At 44.2% G+C, this 16,822-nt stretch overlaps 1 protein-coding gene across 5 annotated transcripts in view; it reads right to left on the reverse strand.

The window, feature by feature from the left end:
- The window catches only part of dock3 (dedicator of cytokinesis 3), a 965,674-nt gene that overhangs the window by 623,790 nt on the left and 325,062 nt on the right, over positions 1-16,822 (reverse strand). The gene's annotated exons all lie outside the window — the stretch shown is intronic.

The following is a 16,822-nucleotide window of genomic DNA, read 5'->3' on the forward strand; positions in this document are numbered from 1 at the left end:
GTGATTTTACAAAAAAAATAAGTGCTGAATGAGCAAGGAAATGTGAGTGAATGGCGCTGTTTTTTTCAGTGAGCCGCAAGTCACAATTTTATGGCACTTAGTGCAATAAAACAGTCTCAATTTGATTCTTGCCACTATGCACTCTCCAGGCACGTGACCCACCCAAAATGCCTGCAGTTGTACGCCATTAACAGAGAGCTGTATATAAACGCTAACGCTGGACACACAGGCAATCATGCCAGAAAGATGGGACCTAAACGAGCAGCTCCAAGATTCAGATTTCTGTCGTTCTCAGTTATGATATCGTTGCTGAATATAAAACAATCATAGTCACACTTTTGAAGTTTCTATATCCTCATATTGAGGAGCTCTGCTTGGTTGAAGGTGCTTTCACCAGCCTGTTCAATAACGTCAATGGAGGCTAGACACTGTGGAAGATAGAAGGGACATTTTTTTCCCCCCTGGATGGGTGACAAGCCAGGGGTTGTGCTGCCAACAAAGCCCAGCAGGTGGTGGTGGCGGTGGCGGTGACAGCGACAGCAGTATATGCTACTGCATTGGCATGGTGGACTGGCTACCAGTGCTGAAAAGAACTAAATTATCGCATTTTGGCAGCAAGGGTGTCCATCCATCCTGCCGTCAGTCCCATCTGTCATGCCTGCAATGTTGAATTACCCTGACAACCCATAGCTTTCCAGCACCCGGACTAGTAGCATGTGTCTCCAAACCCTCTGGCACCCCTTATCACAAACCCTGCCTGCCAAGGCAGGATCCTGTGTACACCACCCAACTGCCCCACCTCCTACACTCTGTGCCCTTCCAGCCATCAGGTTTTCAATCCCCCCTTCTGTTCCCACAGGAGAAGATGGCCCATAATAGCAGGGAGCTGAAGAAAACAAGTAGGGCCCCAACCTGCATATCCTCACTCCCTTTGAGCAGGGAGCCCTTGATCTGGTGGGGAAGGTGATGGACAAGGTCCATGGGTGACAGCCAGGTTGGAGGAAGTGAGCATCCGTAAATCCAATCATATGACATACCTCAAGTAAGCGACATGCTGCCCAGATACTTATCCTATTGGAGGCCAATAAGAGACAATTTAATCATAACTGTGGGTTGTGATAATATCTTATAGGCAATAAATGTGCCATCAAACTCAGTGATCATATATTGCACATGAAACTTAGTAGTGTCCAATTCCTCTTTCTGACTGCACTCTTTCATCCATGCCATCATGGTGACACTACAACTTCTTAACTCTACGTGGCCTAGCATTACATTTCAGTGTATCCCCATGATGTATATTGGAGCTGGAGGCGGCCAGCTGCCTACTGTGACCTGTGATGCTCTTGGCGATTGACCCCTGGAGGGCCTGAATCCTAAGGGCCCGACCAGCTTCAAGGTAGCCACGGACATATCCAAGCCACCCTGTTCACACTGCTACCTCTCAAGAGGCCCTATTGTCAGGAAGCGGGGAGTTATAAGGTGTAGCCACAGCTGCAATCTCCTGAGTGGAAGGCCCTGGCACATGCATGTCCTTCAGTGAGCTGATAGGCACTATGTGGCGCCGCAAGCTCCAGCTCAGCAAGATGACGATGTGGTATCTGTGCATCCTTGTTTACCTATCCCCACACCCACAACATGGTGTTACAACGATGCAGGAGATTGTAGGGATGCACATGAAAGGGAAGGCTGGGGTAGAAACCAATATGTGGCAACACAAGGCCCCCTAGCTGCCGAACAGTGCGTTGATTAGGGCCTCCCTGGTGGCCCTTGCCTGCCAGACCCTCACAGCCACCAGCCTTCCAGCACCTGGGTGGCATTGGTAATCATCGTCACCTTCATCCTCCTCCTCAAGATCCTCCTACATGCCTCCTCCCTAGCAATGATCAGCTGGTCGCCTCCACCTCCTCCTCGTCCAGGAGGTTTCCTTGCTGTTGTGCCATTTTGTGCAGGCAGAGCAGACCACCATAATGCAGGGACCCATCAGAGCAGTCCAGTCACCTGAATCGCATTTTAAGGAGACCTATGCACTGCTCCAATTGACTGGGTGGAAGTGTGGCCTCATTGTATCGGATCTCTGACTTGGTTTCAGGCTTCCGCACAGGCGTCATGAGTCAAGATCAAAGCGAGTACCCCATTTCTCTCTTGAGCCATCACTGCACCCTGGGTGGCTCCTCAAAAATCCTTGAATATCAGAGCTCCTCAAAATGAAACTGTCATGCACACTTCTAGCATGTCTGGCACAGAGGATGAGAAGCGGACCAACTGCACATTGCTGGAATGGAACCCCTTTCTGTTCAGGGAGCATGCAGAATTCTTCTCCAGGGCCCTCAAGGTGATGTGGGTGCAGACTTAGGATCCTACACATTTGGCATCCCCTCTTTGCACATGAATTCTGCAGCCCAGGCTTCCTGGTGGGCCTAGTCAACTCCAGTTTGATAAAATGGGCTGCCCTGGCATATAGGGCATCTGTGATCTCTCTCACACACTTGTGCATGGTAGCATAGAGCTGGTAGCAGAAAAGTTTAGGATCGCCATCACTTTCATAGCAGTGGTTGCCCCCGTGCCCGGAGGTGCCAAGTTTGAAGGACAAACTGAACCCCCCGCCCTCCCAATGATATGGACTGGGTCTGATGTGTCGGCAATTCGTGCTCCTCCACCTCCTCCTCAGCTCCAGCAGCAACCAAAAGGACCGACTGGTTGCACTGCATACACATTGTAAATCTGGAAGGGGGTGGTTGGGGGAAGGGGGTGGTTGGGGGAAGGGGGTGGTTGGGGGAAGGGGGTGGTTGGGGGAAGGGGGTGGTTGGGGGAAGGGGGTGGTTGGGGGAAGGGGGTGGTTGGGGGAAGGGGGTGGTTGGGGGAAGGGGGTGGTTGGGGGAAGGGGGTGGTTGGGGGAAGGGGGTGGTTGGGGGAAGGGGGTGGTTGGGGGAAGGGGGTGGTTGGGGGAAGGGGGTGGTTGGGGGAAGGGGGTGGTTGGGGGAAGGGGGTGGTTGGGGGAAGGGGGTGGTTGGGGGAAGGGGGTGGTTGGGGGAAGGGGAGAGAGATGGATAAGTTAGAGAACTTTGCTCCACCCTGGCCCCCCTGACAAGCCACACACACACACACACACACACACACACACACACACACACACACACACACACACACACACCCACCCACCCCAATTACGCCCCCCCACATGCCCCCAGACAAACCATACACCCCCAATTAACCCCCCCAGACACAAACCACACCCCCAATTACCCCCACATGCTCCCATACACACACCCCACATGCCCCCAGACAAGCCACATACACCCAATTACCCCCCACACACCCCCAGACAAGTCACACACACACACACAACCAATTATCTCCCACATGCCCCCAGACATAGAACATAGAACATTACAGTGCAGAACAGGCCCTTCGGCCCACGATGTTGCGCCGACCAGTTAAAAAACAATGACCCTCTAACCTAAACCAATCCCTTTTCATCCATAAACCTATCCACGGATCTCTTAAACGCCCCCAAACTAGGCACATTTACAACTGCAGCAGGCAGGGCATTCCAATCCCTCACCACCCTCTGGGTAAAGAACTTACCCCTGACATCCGTCCTATAACTACCCCCCCTCGTACTAGCTTTCTCCATCCGAGGAAAAAGGCTATCACTATCCACCCTATCTAAACCTCTAATCATCTTATATGTTTCAATAAGATCCCCTCTTAGCCGCCTTCTTTCTAGCGAAAATAACCCCAAATCCCTCAGTCTCTCCTCATAGGACCTCCCCTCCATACCAGGCAACATCCTGGTAAACCTCCTCTGCACCCTCTCCAAAGCCTCCACATCCTTCCTATAATGTGGGGACCAGAACTGCACACAGTACTCCAAGTGCGGACGCACCAGAGTTGTGTACAGTTGCATCATGACGCTGCGACTCCTAAATTCAATCCCCCTACCAATAAACGCCAAGACACCGTATGCCTTCTTAACAACCTTATCTACTTGATTCCCTACTTTCCGGGATCTATGTACACATACACCTAGATCCCTCTGTTCATCCACACTATTCAGAGTCCTCCCATTAGCCCTATACTCGACACATCTGTTATTCCTACCAAAGTGAATTACCTCACACTTCTCTGCATTAAACTCCATCCGCCACTTCTCGGCCCAGCTCTGCAACCTGTCTAAGTCACCCTGCAAACTACGACACCCTTCCTCACCATATCTACCACACCTCCGACTTTGGTGTCATCAGCAAATTTACTAATCCACCCAACTATACCCTCATCCAGGTCATTAATAAAAATTACAAACAGCAGTGGCCCCAAAACAGATCCCTGAGGCACACCACTCGTAACTGAAAAGTCACACAAGACAAGTCACACAAACTCACAGCTACTCCTCACCACCCCCCCAACAAGACACAGATACAGCTACTCCCCACCTCCCCCCGGACAACACACAGAGCTACTCCCGACCTCCTCCCCAAACACACACACAGCTACTCCCGACCTCCCCCCCCCCCCCCCCCCAACACACACAGCTACTCCCCATCTCCCTTCTGATGACACACACGCACATACACAGCTACTCCCCACCTCCCCCCGACAACACAAGCAGCTACTCCCCCACCTCCCTCCCCCCCGACCCCACAGAGACACACACACACACACACACACACACACACACACACACACACACACACACACACACACACACACACACACACACACAGTTACTCCCCACCTCCCCTAACCAACAGCACACACATTTGCAGCTACTCCCCCCAGACAACTCACACACACACACAAACAGTTCACACACAGCTAACCCCCACCTCCCTTCTGACAACTGTCAGCAGGATTTGCCTTGGCTTTTTAATGCAGTCATCGACATCGGTGGCATCCTGTTTTCAGGGTTTCCCAACCAGATAAGGAGGATGGAAAATTTGTTAAAGGAAGAATTACTAATGAAGGGAACCTCAGAAGGGGTCAGAATGGCTGAACTCCACACCGATTCCCGAAACTTCTCGAAACACAAATGGAAAGGAAACTTTGGAAGGCTATTGCCAGCTCCCCTTCACAGTGGAATCTAATGTTTCCCAGAATAAGCAGAAGAGGCTAGCTTTTCAAATCAAGCAGGCACGAATGGAAAGTAGTTGAGGAAATGAGCAGCATGAGACAATACCCCAAGAGGTTCAAGAACCTCAAGAAGATAGGAAAGGAGGAAGGCATTAGGTTTTTCCAAATGCCAATTCCCATACTCTGACCTTGCCAACATTCCCCTACACAGCACCCCACAGATCAACACATCTTGCAACTCCACTCTTTTTTCTCTCTCGGGGCATCTCCTTCCATCCCTATCTGAACAGCCAATATTGACTCACTGTAGATTCACTTCCACAGACTTCATTAATAAGCACAACAGTACCTTATTAATAAAAATTGTAGAGCAGTTTCCTGGCTTTAGCTAGTTTCCAAAATGTCTCTTTGCCTAGGAGCCTCTCTCACCATGGGGTGATTCCACACTCAGTGGAATCTAACCCGATTGGTCGAACAGGTCATGTGACCCTTACTTTGGTGTGTTGCCCTTAAATGGTCAATCACCACACACACTCTCATTTTTGGACCATTTCATTTCTGTGGTTCACAGTAATCCTCCATAAATGTTGTAATTTATTCCCTTCCACACAATCAATTCCTCACACCACTCTGCTATCTCTCCATACAGAAGAGAGCAAAGAACTCCACGAAGAGGCAGAGAAAGTATTGATGGCCCTCCAGTGATAGCCACCATGAAGCCCAATGCTAATATGTGCCCACCTTGTTCTCCTAGAAAGCTTTTGTCCAGAAGGTTTGAGCTGTCAGCACTGGCTTGCTGTGAAGCTCTGGGTTTCTGTCACACTGGTGCTCATAGGATTCTCAGCCTATGGACCCTGGGTTGTGGCCTTCATGCTAGATCTTTATCAATTTTTTCTCTCCTATGGAATGGCTGATGTGAAAGCAACAGGTGTTGCTGCTTGTGTTCCTATTGGTGATGCTGGTTTTACAGGCCCGATTCCCCTCATCTAGGCAGAGTTGCAGCTGTACAGTCACACTGTTTCAAGTCTTCTAGTCTGTCAGATTTAATATCTCACTCCTACACTCCTGCTATGCTCTTGCCTCGTTGACCCTAACAAGATGCACATCATTCAGGGGACCAGCATGCTGATTGTTCAAGGCAGAATACTTAGGTAAATCCTGAGTTAAATGCTTCCTTTCATATTTAGTATAATATTTCACTTCAGAGAGCATTATGACCCAAACTATAAGCCAGATCAAGTAGGTGTGGGAGGTCCCTTCTTCGTAGGGCAAGTGAGCCTGTTAGATTTTTCTAACAATGTGGCAGTTTTGGAGCTGCTAATCCTGTACCATATCCATTATATTGTCAAACTCACTAAATTGATTTTACATTGACTGTCTACTGGTATTTGTGGATATTCAAAATCCCATAGCACTCAACTCATTTCAATGGTGGAATTTTCCCAAAAAATTTCTAAGCGGCACAATGGTGAGAAAAATGGTGTGAACCGCATTGGTCTCTCGGGCAAACTCCGCAGTGTGATCTTATGATACTCAGCAACATTTTTGGAGTGTTGGGAACTTGGCACCAATGAAGGTGGCTTCAGAGCACTCCGCTGCCATATTGCAAGGGTGCCCTGATCTCTGGTCACTGGGAGACCTGCTCCCATGGACATCATATACCCCCGGCTTCATAGGCGACAGGTTCTTCCCCCATTCTGACATGGGACACCCGCAACAGGTCCCTCCAGATGGGTCCTCTGGCTGACCGCCAACATGCTCTCCCCCAATATGACTGTTGTGGGAAATTTACCACCAGAGTCAGACTTGGAGGTTGAATAAGACAGTTTTATTTCAGATACGAAGCTTCGGGAGAAAGCACTGGTACTCCGCAGTACTTGGCAGCTACTTTCTCAATCATACAATAGTAGTTGATCATTTTTATATCTTTCAGACAATAGGTAGTCCAGACATTAGCCATTTAACACATCATTATAGTTGAGTAGACAGATCATGGTGATCGAAGTTAACATATCATTACAATCAGACAGGTACAGACATGGGCAGTTAACATTGTTCATAGAATGGATACATTTTCCCTCTCAATGACTGGTTTCGATCTGTACATTCAGTGATTGGTTTTTGTTGCATTTATGTATTTATGTTCCCATCTAGGGCTGATCCTATTATCAGTCTCTTATTGTTCTGGGTCTGCCCTTATCTTTAAAGGGCCCCAAGCTCTGACTAGCTTCCTGCAGCATTTCAGTTACTGTATGTTTTAACTTTAAGTGCTTGTTTGATGTCTTTTCCCAGATAACCATTTTGTGTGCCAGGCAACCATTTTCAGTGCCAGGTAACCATTTCTTTATTTTCCCCACTTCAATGACCCTCCATCATGCATCATGACCCCCTTCGCGATCCACACCTGCACTGGCCTCCCCATTTCCTGTCATTGTCCCACTCAAGCCCCACCCTTAGCAAACCTGTGATATCTGATATGTGTTGCTGTGATCTCTGGTGGGCAATGATGGGCATTGCCTGGCAGGCACTGTCAGATCATGAGCTGGACCATCTGGGGGCTTCTATGGGTTCCAAGCCCCCCAGTAGGACCAGTTCTCCAAGTCTGCGCCAGGACAGGCCAGGAGTGATTCGCGCCAGGGTGACGTCTCACTGAAGAGTTGGAAGCATTCAGGAGGGCAAAGCATGCATGCCGAATTCCTTAATGATATAGAAATCCAGTCAATTTCATGCTAAAAAGCTGTTTCTGGGCGTAAAGCACTTCATGCCTCTTGGGAAGGGCCAGGAAGATCAGAAAGAGTTTTGTGTCAGGCGCAAATCGAATTTTTAGCTTTGCACGCTATTTTCACAGCTCGCCACACTGATTGCTGGGCACGGCAAGGTGGTAAAATCGTGCTCCATATTTAATCCAGGAATTTTTTCTGTGCCTGGCAACATTTCCCTTTAGCCTGCTGGTTGTAGGATCTTGCTGTTTGCAAATTGTTGCATTTTCTATGATGGCATACTTAATTCATTGCAAATGGCTTTGAGCATGTGAAAAGTGTTACATAAAGATGCAAGTTTTCTTTTTTCTAATTTAGAAATATTTAAGATAGATGCTTTTTTAAAACATCTTGGTTCAATTCATATGGGAAGGCAATGGATTAGTTGTATTACCACTAGACTAATAATCCGGAGACCCAGAGTAATGTTCTGGGGACCTGGGTACAAATCTCACCACTTCAGATAGTGACATTTTAATTCAATAAAGAAAATCTGGAATTCAATGTAATGGTGACCATGAAATCACTGCCGATTGTTGTTAAAAGCCATATGGCTCATTAATCTCCTTTAGGGAAGAAAATTTACCATCCTTATCTGGTCTGGCTTATAGTTGGAGTCACAATATTTCCTGAAGTGTAATATCATACTAATATGAAAGGAGGCATTTAACTCAGGATTTAACGAATTATTCTATGGTTGACTCTTAAGTGCCCCCTGAAATAACCAGACAAGTCACTCGAGCACAATTAGGGATGGGCAACACCCAGCAACATCCACATTTCACAAATGAATTAAACAAAAGTCACACTGGAGACCAAGCTTTGTGGGGTTCCATCCTCATTCAGGATATCAGCACTATCAACGGAGGTGCAATTTTTGGAGAAGATATTAATGCTTTGTTCTACCTGTTTTTTCTACTTGTTCAAATAGTAGGAAGGTTTACTATTGTCCTGGCTAACTTGCTGCGCCTACCACTATTAAACAATTACCACAATAGCTGTTTTTTGGCTCTTGAATTTTTTGACATGACTGGTATTCCTAATGTGTTTATTAAAGAAGGACGTGATGGCACAATGGTCATTGGACTAGTAACCTAGAGACCCAGCATAATGCTCTGGAGACCTGGGTTCAAATCCCACCCTGGAATTCAATTAAAAAATCTGGAATGAAATGTCTAATGATGACCATGAAACCATTGCTGATTGTTGTGAAAACTCATCTGGTTCACTGATGTTCTTTAGGGAGGGAAACTGGCTATCCTTACCTGGTCTGGCCTATATGTGACTTTAGATCCACAGCAATGTGGCTGACTCTTAAATGCCCCCTGAAATGGCCAGGCACACCACTCAGTTCAAGGGCAATACATGCTGGTCCAGTCAGTAATGCCTACATCCCATGATGAATAAAAAAGTCATGAATTAGCAAATGAGAGATGAAAGATTTACAAAAAATGCTACCTTAATGAACAACGAGTTAGCCCCACTTAAAATAAAACTTAGCCTTCATTTAGTTACTTTGAGTATGGTGTAAAAAGAACACATGATTAAAAGCCACATGATTTATGGCATTTAGCAAAACTTTGACAAATTGGGTTATCAGTATTAAATACATTAACCATATCCCATTGTTCAAAATCGTCCCTCAAATTACCAACCATTATTCAAATTTCTTGAACCAAATATCCAGTTGGTTTCAGTTTCCTTATAGTTCAAGATTTTTTTTAGTAAAAGGGAATGAAGTGAACATTCACAAAACTATGCATCTCTAAGGCAATCCCAAAGTTACAGAATGCAGAAGACACACAATTCTTGAGAATCATAATTAAATTTGATTTCCAATTTAGATCTGCACCATTTTCTCGTCATTGCTGTGCACCACTACATGCATTCTTACCATGTTAACAACAATGTGGTTCTAATCTACAAACTATATCAACATCAACGCTGGAATAATGCAACAATAATTATCTAGTAATTTAGTTTATTCAGTTAATTTTAAAATGATAAAGGTGTGTGGATGGTTCATGCAGTGTAACAGTCTGGCTGGCACATACAGAGCTAATGTTGGACTGAGTACAATACCACCCACACAATTATGTAAAAAAGTACATGACCCAAACCCAGGTATCAGTGTGGCTTTAAACAGAGACTGGAAAAACATGGAGGTAGCTCCTAGCTTTTCTTTTTATTGTGTGTGTGTTAATTGTTTTATTTGTTAATAAAGACTTACAGTTAACCTACCGAAGACTACAAAGGCAGTGTTCTGTAATCAACATCATGCCAACAATTAGGACATATTTCATTTAATAACTTGTTCAAGCCGTTTGCACCATTCCCTATAACACAAAATAATTGAGATTCCTCAGTCAAAGACACCTTTGTATCGACTAAAGCTGTCTTCAACACCACTATTCCTACGAAACTCATCTTCGAACTCCATGACGTGGGGCCTGGCTCCTTCTGTGACTGGCTCCTGAACTTCCTAACTCACAGACCACAATCAATGAGGATAGGCAACAACACCTCCTCCATGATCATGCTCAACACTGGTGTGCCACAAGGTTGTGTCCTCAGCCCCTTATTATAATCCTTATACACCTATGACTGTGCAGCCAAATTCCCCTTCAACTCAATTTTCAAGTTTGCTCATACACCACCACAGTGTGTGTCGGATCTCAAATAATGATGAGATGGTGTACAGGAAAGAGACAGAATCTGGCGAATTGGTGCAACAATAATCTCTCCCTCAATGTCAGCAAAATGAAAGAGATCGTCACCAACTTCAGGAAGTGTAGTAGAGAACATGCCCCTGTCTACATCAATGGGAATGAAGGAAAAATGGTTGAGAGCTTCAAGTTTTTGTGTGCCCAGGTCACCAACATTTGTCCTGGTTCCCCCCATGTCAACACTACAATTAAGGAAGCCCACCAACACCTCTACTTTCCCAGGAGGCTAAGGAAGTTTGGCATGTCTACTACAACTGTCACCAACTTTTATAGATGCTCCATAGAAAGCATTCTTTCTGGTTGGACCACAGCTTGGTATGGCTCCTGCTCTGAACAAGACTGCAAGGAACTACAAAGGGTTGTGAGCGAAGCCCAGTCCATCACTCAAACCAGCCTCCCACCCATTAACACTGTCTTTGTTTCCCACTGCCTCGGAAAGCAGCCAGCATAATTAAGGACCCTACGGACCCCAGACATACCCTCTCCCACCTTCTTCAGTTGGAAAAATACATGTGACAATGATATATCAAATCAAAGTGAGGCAAGACTGATGGGTCAGGACTAGCTTGTAGGCTAGGGCATTCTAAAGCATACATCATTTTTCCTCATGCTTTTCAGATTGAAATTTCTTTGTGCCATAGCTTGCTTTGAGCTTTTTAAGGGCTTGGCAAGGACAACAGGACAAGACAACATGGAAGGTCAACAGGTCATAATAACGTGGGAAAGAAATGATAAGCAACAACCCCGTGGAGGGCAACAGGATATATTATGGAGGGGGGAGGTGGGTACAACAGGACACATCAAAATGGTGAAAGCAATTGGGTATAATAATGTTGGAGAATAACAGGGCATAGCGTCATGGGGACATAATGTGGGAGGGTAATTGAACATTATAGCATGCTAGGGCAAAGAGATATCCAGGACCTTAGGGATGGCAGGACCAAAAGTACAACTCCATGTCAATGAGATTTAATGATTGGAAAAGAAACAGGAATGACAGAGATGGAAGGCTAATTGGAATGGATTAATTAACAGTCCAATCAGATGCGAAAAAAAACAAAGAGGGGAGAGATGGAAAGGAAATGCAAGAAAAACATTTTTAACAATGTGACATTTTGAAAAATCTCTAGTAATTGAATGCACGCAGGAATGAATCTCAGTTTAAATTGTTTCCATACTGAGTCAGAGACGTTGATTGATACTGTATTTATAACTGTCACATTGTGAAAAGGGTTGAATGGATAACTATTTTGCCAATCCAGCAAGCTCAAAAAATAATGGGGAAGTTAAGTACTGAGTGCCAAAATTGACCAGCAAATTCTGAAGGTTCACAACTCATGGTGTATTTTTTAATCCTCTGAATTTGCTGGTCAGTTTTTAGATTAATACTGGCATGTTGTTAACATTGGCATATTTTTCAAGTAAGGTTCGGTCATTAAAGCCCAGACGAGTCAACTGATTTTTGTACTCTTCGATGTACTAATAATACTGATTGATAATTCAAGTCAAAACTGTCAACAGTGATATCAACAACTACTGAAACAGAAAAGAAATGATGAGTTTATAATCTATGCTTGCAATCAACCAAGTTCATGACCCAGTGCAAGCAATTCAGTGGAGCATAAATGACTTTCTGTGTAAGTACATCAGGGGGATCAAAGCTAAACATACCATCTTATTAAGCAGTCAAGTTCAAAGACTTGCAATAGCAATTCAGTTTCAAAGTTAAGCTCAGCTACATAAAACAAAACTGCTGTTCAAGAGAAAATGGCAGGACATTTTGAACAAATGTCCTGACAGCAGAATGGATTGCTAGCTGGTTTTTACTTCATCCTGGAACATGGGCATGGGTGGCAACACCAGCATTTGTTGTCTATCGCTAATTGTCCTTAAACTGAGGAACTTGTTTGGCCATTCTACGGGGTAGTAAATCAGAACCAGTCCAGGTAAGAATGGTAGATTTCCTTCACTGTGTATTAATAAGCCAGATTGTTTTTTTAATGACATTCGACAATAGTTGCCTAGTCATTGCAAAATTAAAAATTTATTAATTGAACTCAAATTCAACAGCTGCCATGGTGGGATTTGAACCCATATGCCCAGAGCATTAGAGGTAACATTAGAAGAGAAAGCAGAATTAATGTCTTCTTCAGAACTAATGATTCCTTGTCAGAACTGAAGGGAGAATGTGCTAGAGCTTGCACGAGATTGCCACAATCTGTAGCAACCTTACAAACCACAGGCAAATGACGTGTGTGTGTGTGTGTGTGTGTGTGTGTGTGTGTGTGTGTGTGTGTGCGCGAGAATGAGAGATTTGGTGGCTCAACAACAGTCTGCTGACTTTTGGCAGGACTGGATGATCCCAATGGCAGATGGGGCCACAAAGTCCCACTAAGTGAGTCATTTTACATTGGCATAAGATGAGACGTGTTACAACACATACATCAGTGATGGAACCATTTTGTTCATAATTTGCATTAGCGAAACAAATATAATTTCTAAATTTGCTGATTACAGCAAATTGGTGGGAGTGGGGAGCTGTAATCATGAGGGGGAATAATGTCCAAACAAATAATCATGGAGGATAATCATAGAACATAGAACATTACAGCACGGTAGAGGCCCTTTGGCCCACGATATTGCACCAAACTGTGAACCCAATCTAAAGCTCATCTAACCTACACTATTCCAATACCATCCATATGTTTAGCCAATGACCATTTAAATGCTCTTAATGTTGGCGAGTCCACTACTGTTGCAGGCAGGGCATTCCACGTCCTTACTACTCTCTCAGTAGAGAACCTACCTCTAGCATCTGTCCTATATCTGTCACCCCTCAATTTAAAGCTATGTCCCCTCGAGCTAGCCATCAGTATCTGAGGAGAAAGGCTCTCACTGTCCACCCTATCTAATCCTCTGATCATTTTGTATGCCTCTATTAAGTCACCTCTTAACCTTCTTCTCTCTAACCAAAACAGCATCAAGTCCCTCAGCCTTTCCTCAAAAGACATTCCCACCATACCAGGCAACATCCTGGTAAATCTCCTCTGCACCCTTTCCAATGCTTCCATAGCCTTCCTATACAGAATTGTACTCCAAGTACAGCTGCACCAGAGTTTTGTACAGCTGCAACATGATCTCATGGGTCCAAAACTCAATCCCTCTACCAATAAAAGCTAACGCACCGTACGCCTTCTTAACAACCCTATCAACCTGGGTGCCAACTTTCAGGGATCTACGCACATGGACTCCGAGATCTCTGTACCCATCCACGCTACCAAGTAACTTGCCATTAGCCCAATACTCTGTATTCCTGTTACTCCTTCCAAAATGAATCACTTACACTTTTCCGCATTAAACACCATTTGCCATCTCTCAGCCCAGCTCTGCAGCTTATCTACGTCCCTCTGTAACTTGCAACATCCTTCCGCATTGTCCACAACTCCAGTGACTTTAGTGTCGTCCACTAAATATCTCAGAATCATACAGCACAGAAGAGGTCCTTCCCCATTGAGTCCACACCAATTTATTAGAAACACCTGAACTCGCAAATAATCCCATCTGCCAGCACTTGGCCCACATCCCTGAATGTTATGATGGGCATATACTTATCCAGATATTTGTTAAAGGATAAAGCAACCCGCCTCCAGGTAGCACATTCCAGACCGTCACCACTCTCTGGGTGAAAAGGTTTTCTCTCCCATCTGCCATACACCTCCTGCCTCCACCTTGAACCCATGTCCCCTTGTGACTGATCATTCAACTAAGGGGAATTGCTGTTCCTTATCCACTCTGTTCATGTCTCTCATAACCTTGTACACCTCGATCAGGTAGCCCCCCCTCAGTCTTCTCTGCTCTAGCAAAAACAACTCAAGCCTATCCAACCTCTCTTCATAACTTGAATGTTCCATTCCAGGCAGCATCCTGATAAATCATTTCTGCACCCCTTCAGTGCAATCACATCTTTCTGATCATGTGGCGGCCAGACCTGCATGCTTGACCTGACCAAAGTTCTATACAGGTCCAACATGACTTCCCTGTAAGTCTATGTCTCAATTGGTAAAGGCAAGTGTATCATAAGCCTTTTTTCCCACTCTAACTAACATGTCCTTCCGCTTTGAGATCTATGGACAAACACACCAAGGTCCCTTTGTTCCACAAAACTTCATAGTGTTCTACCATTCAGTCATTGAATACTTTCTTGTCAAATTACTCCTTCCAAAGTGTATCACCTCACACTCTTCAAGATTAAATTCCACCTGCCACTTATCTGCTCATTTGACCATTCCGTCCATATCTTCTTGTTGCCTATGACATTCTGCTTCACTGTTAGCCCCTTTCCAATCTTTGTGTCATCTGCAAATTTAGTAATCCTCCCCCCACAACATAGTCATCAATGTCATTTACATAAATGACAGATGTGGTTTTCAGATAAATGTAGGGAGGAAGATTTATTGTGTGGGATTGTGTATGTACCAACAGTTCAAGCTAGAAGAGGCCATTAAGTCAGACATTTGGACATGAGAGGATAGATTGTAATCTAAAACTCAGACAAAAGACACCTCATCAAATGCTTTGGAAAATATATTACAATAGCCCACTAATGTAAGTATGCCTCATGCTGATTGGATATTATAATTAAGTAGGCATGCATGGTTGTCATTGGTTTTACTATCTGTATTTTATGCATGATCTTAATCAATAGCTGTGAATGGATATTGATTACTCCTATATCTTGACTGGTATATGTTAATTACTTGTAATCACATTTGAAATTTATAGCTCCTTGCATATTCCTGAATTATGCCCTCTGATTGGCCTTGATGTTTCAGGATTCTATAGCTATACCATAAATTATTTTGAACCACTCTGTGACTTTGTCTGGCTACTTGAAGAAAACAAAACAATAAATACACTAACAGGCAGAATATCAAAGAAGCCCCACAACAATCAATATGGAGGAGGACTGCAACAAATTGCAGGAAGATATTAATAAGCTCGTAGATTGGGAATATGATTAACATAGATTAAGTGTGCAACATATTCTTGAATACATTCAATGACCCAGCTTCCACTGCTTTCTGGGGTAGTGAATTTGAAAAGTTAATGCCCTCAGGGAAGAAATTTCTCCTAGTTTCCACTTTAAATGGGAGTCCCCTCATTATGAAATTGAGTCCCAAAGTTGTAGATTTCTTCACAGGCTTAACCTGCTCAACGTTTCCTGATAAGACAACTTTTTCATCCCAAGAATTAATCTAGTGAACATTACCTGAACTGCCTACAAGTATATTCCTGCTTAAATAAGGAGACTAAAACCTGATGCAGTAGTGTAGATGTGGTTTCACAATGTGTTATACAGTTGTTAGATGTCTGTACTTTTATATCTCATTCCCTTGGAATAAAAGGTGAACATTCCATTTGCATTCTTAATTATTTGGTGTACCTGAATGCTAACTTCTTGTGATTCATGTACAAAGATCTACCCATCTTCTTTGTAGTGCAGCATTCAAATAATATTCTGCTTTGCTATTCCTCCTATCAAAGTGGACCTCCTCATATTTTCCTACACTGTAATCCATAAAACCATAGAATTTGTACAGTGCAGAAGGAGGCTATTTGATTCATAAAGTCTCCACCGATCCCCTCAAAAGAGGGGACTTTACCTCAATTGACTCCTCTGCCCTATCCCCGTAACCCCATGTATTGATCATGGTTAATCTACCTAGCCAATATATCCTTGGACAGTAAGGTGCATTTTGGCATGGCCAATCCATCTAGCCTGCACAACACTGGACTGCCAATCTTTTGCCCACTTAACCTATTTAAATCTCACTGCTCTCTTTATATTGTGTTCACACTTGTTTTCTGACCCATCTTTGTATCCTCAAAAAGTTTGGTGACAATACAATCAATACTTTCTCAAAGTAATTAATCTAAATTACCGATAGTTGAGGCACTGGCATTTATCCCAGTGGCACCCCACTGCTTCCAGTTTGTCCATTTGAAAATGACTCATTTATCCGGACTCCTGTTAGTGAGCCAATCTTCTACCTATGCTAATACGTTACCTTCTACTTGAAACCATGTTCATTTGCCTTGTGTAGTAATCTTTTATGTGGCATCTCATCAAATGATTTGGAAATTTAAAAACACTACATCAACTTGTTTACTTTCATGTTCCCTGACTGCCATATCCTCAAAAATCTTTGATATATATATATGTCTAACCCAATCTCCTTTTACAAAAACATTATGATTTTCTAA

This window comes from Carcharhinus amblyrhynchos, chromosome 3, assembly GCF_965287045.1.
Source record: "Carcharhinus amblyrhynchos chromosome 3, sCarAmb.v2.hapA, whole genome shotgun sequence".
NCBI classification, from domain to species: domain Eukaryota; kingdom Metazoa; phylum Chordata; class Chondrichthyes; order Carcharhiniformes; family Carcharhinidae; genus Carcharhinus; species Carcharhinus amblyrhynchos.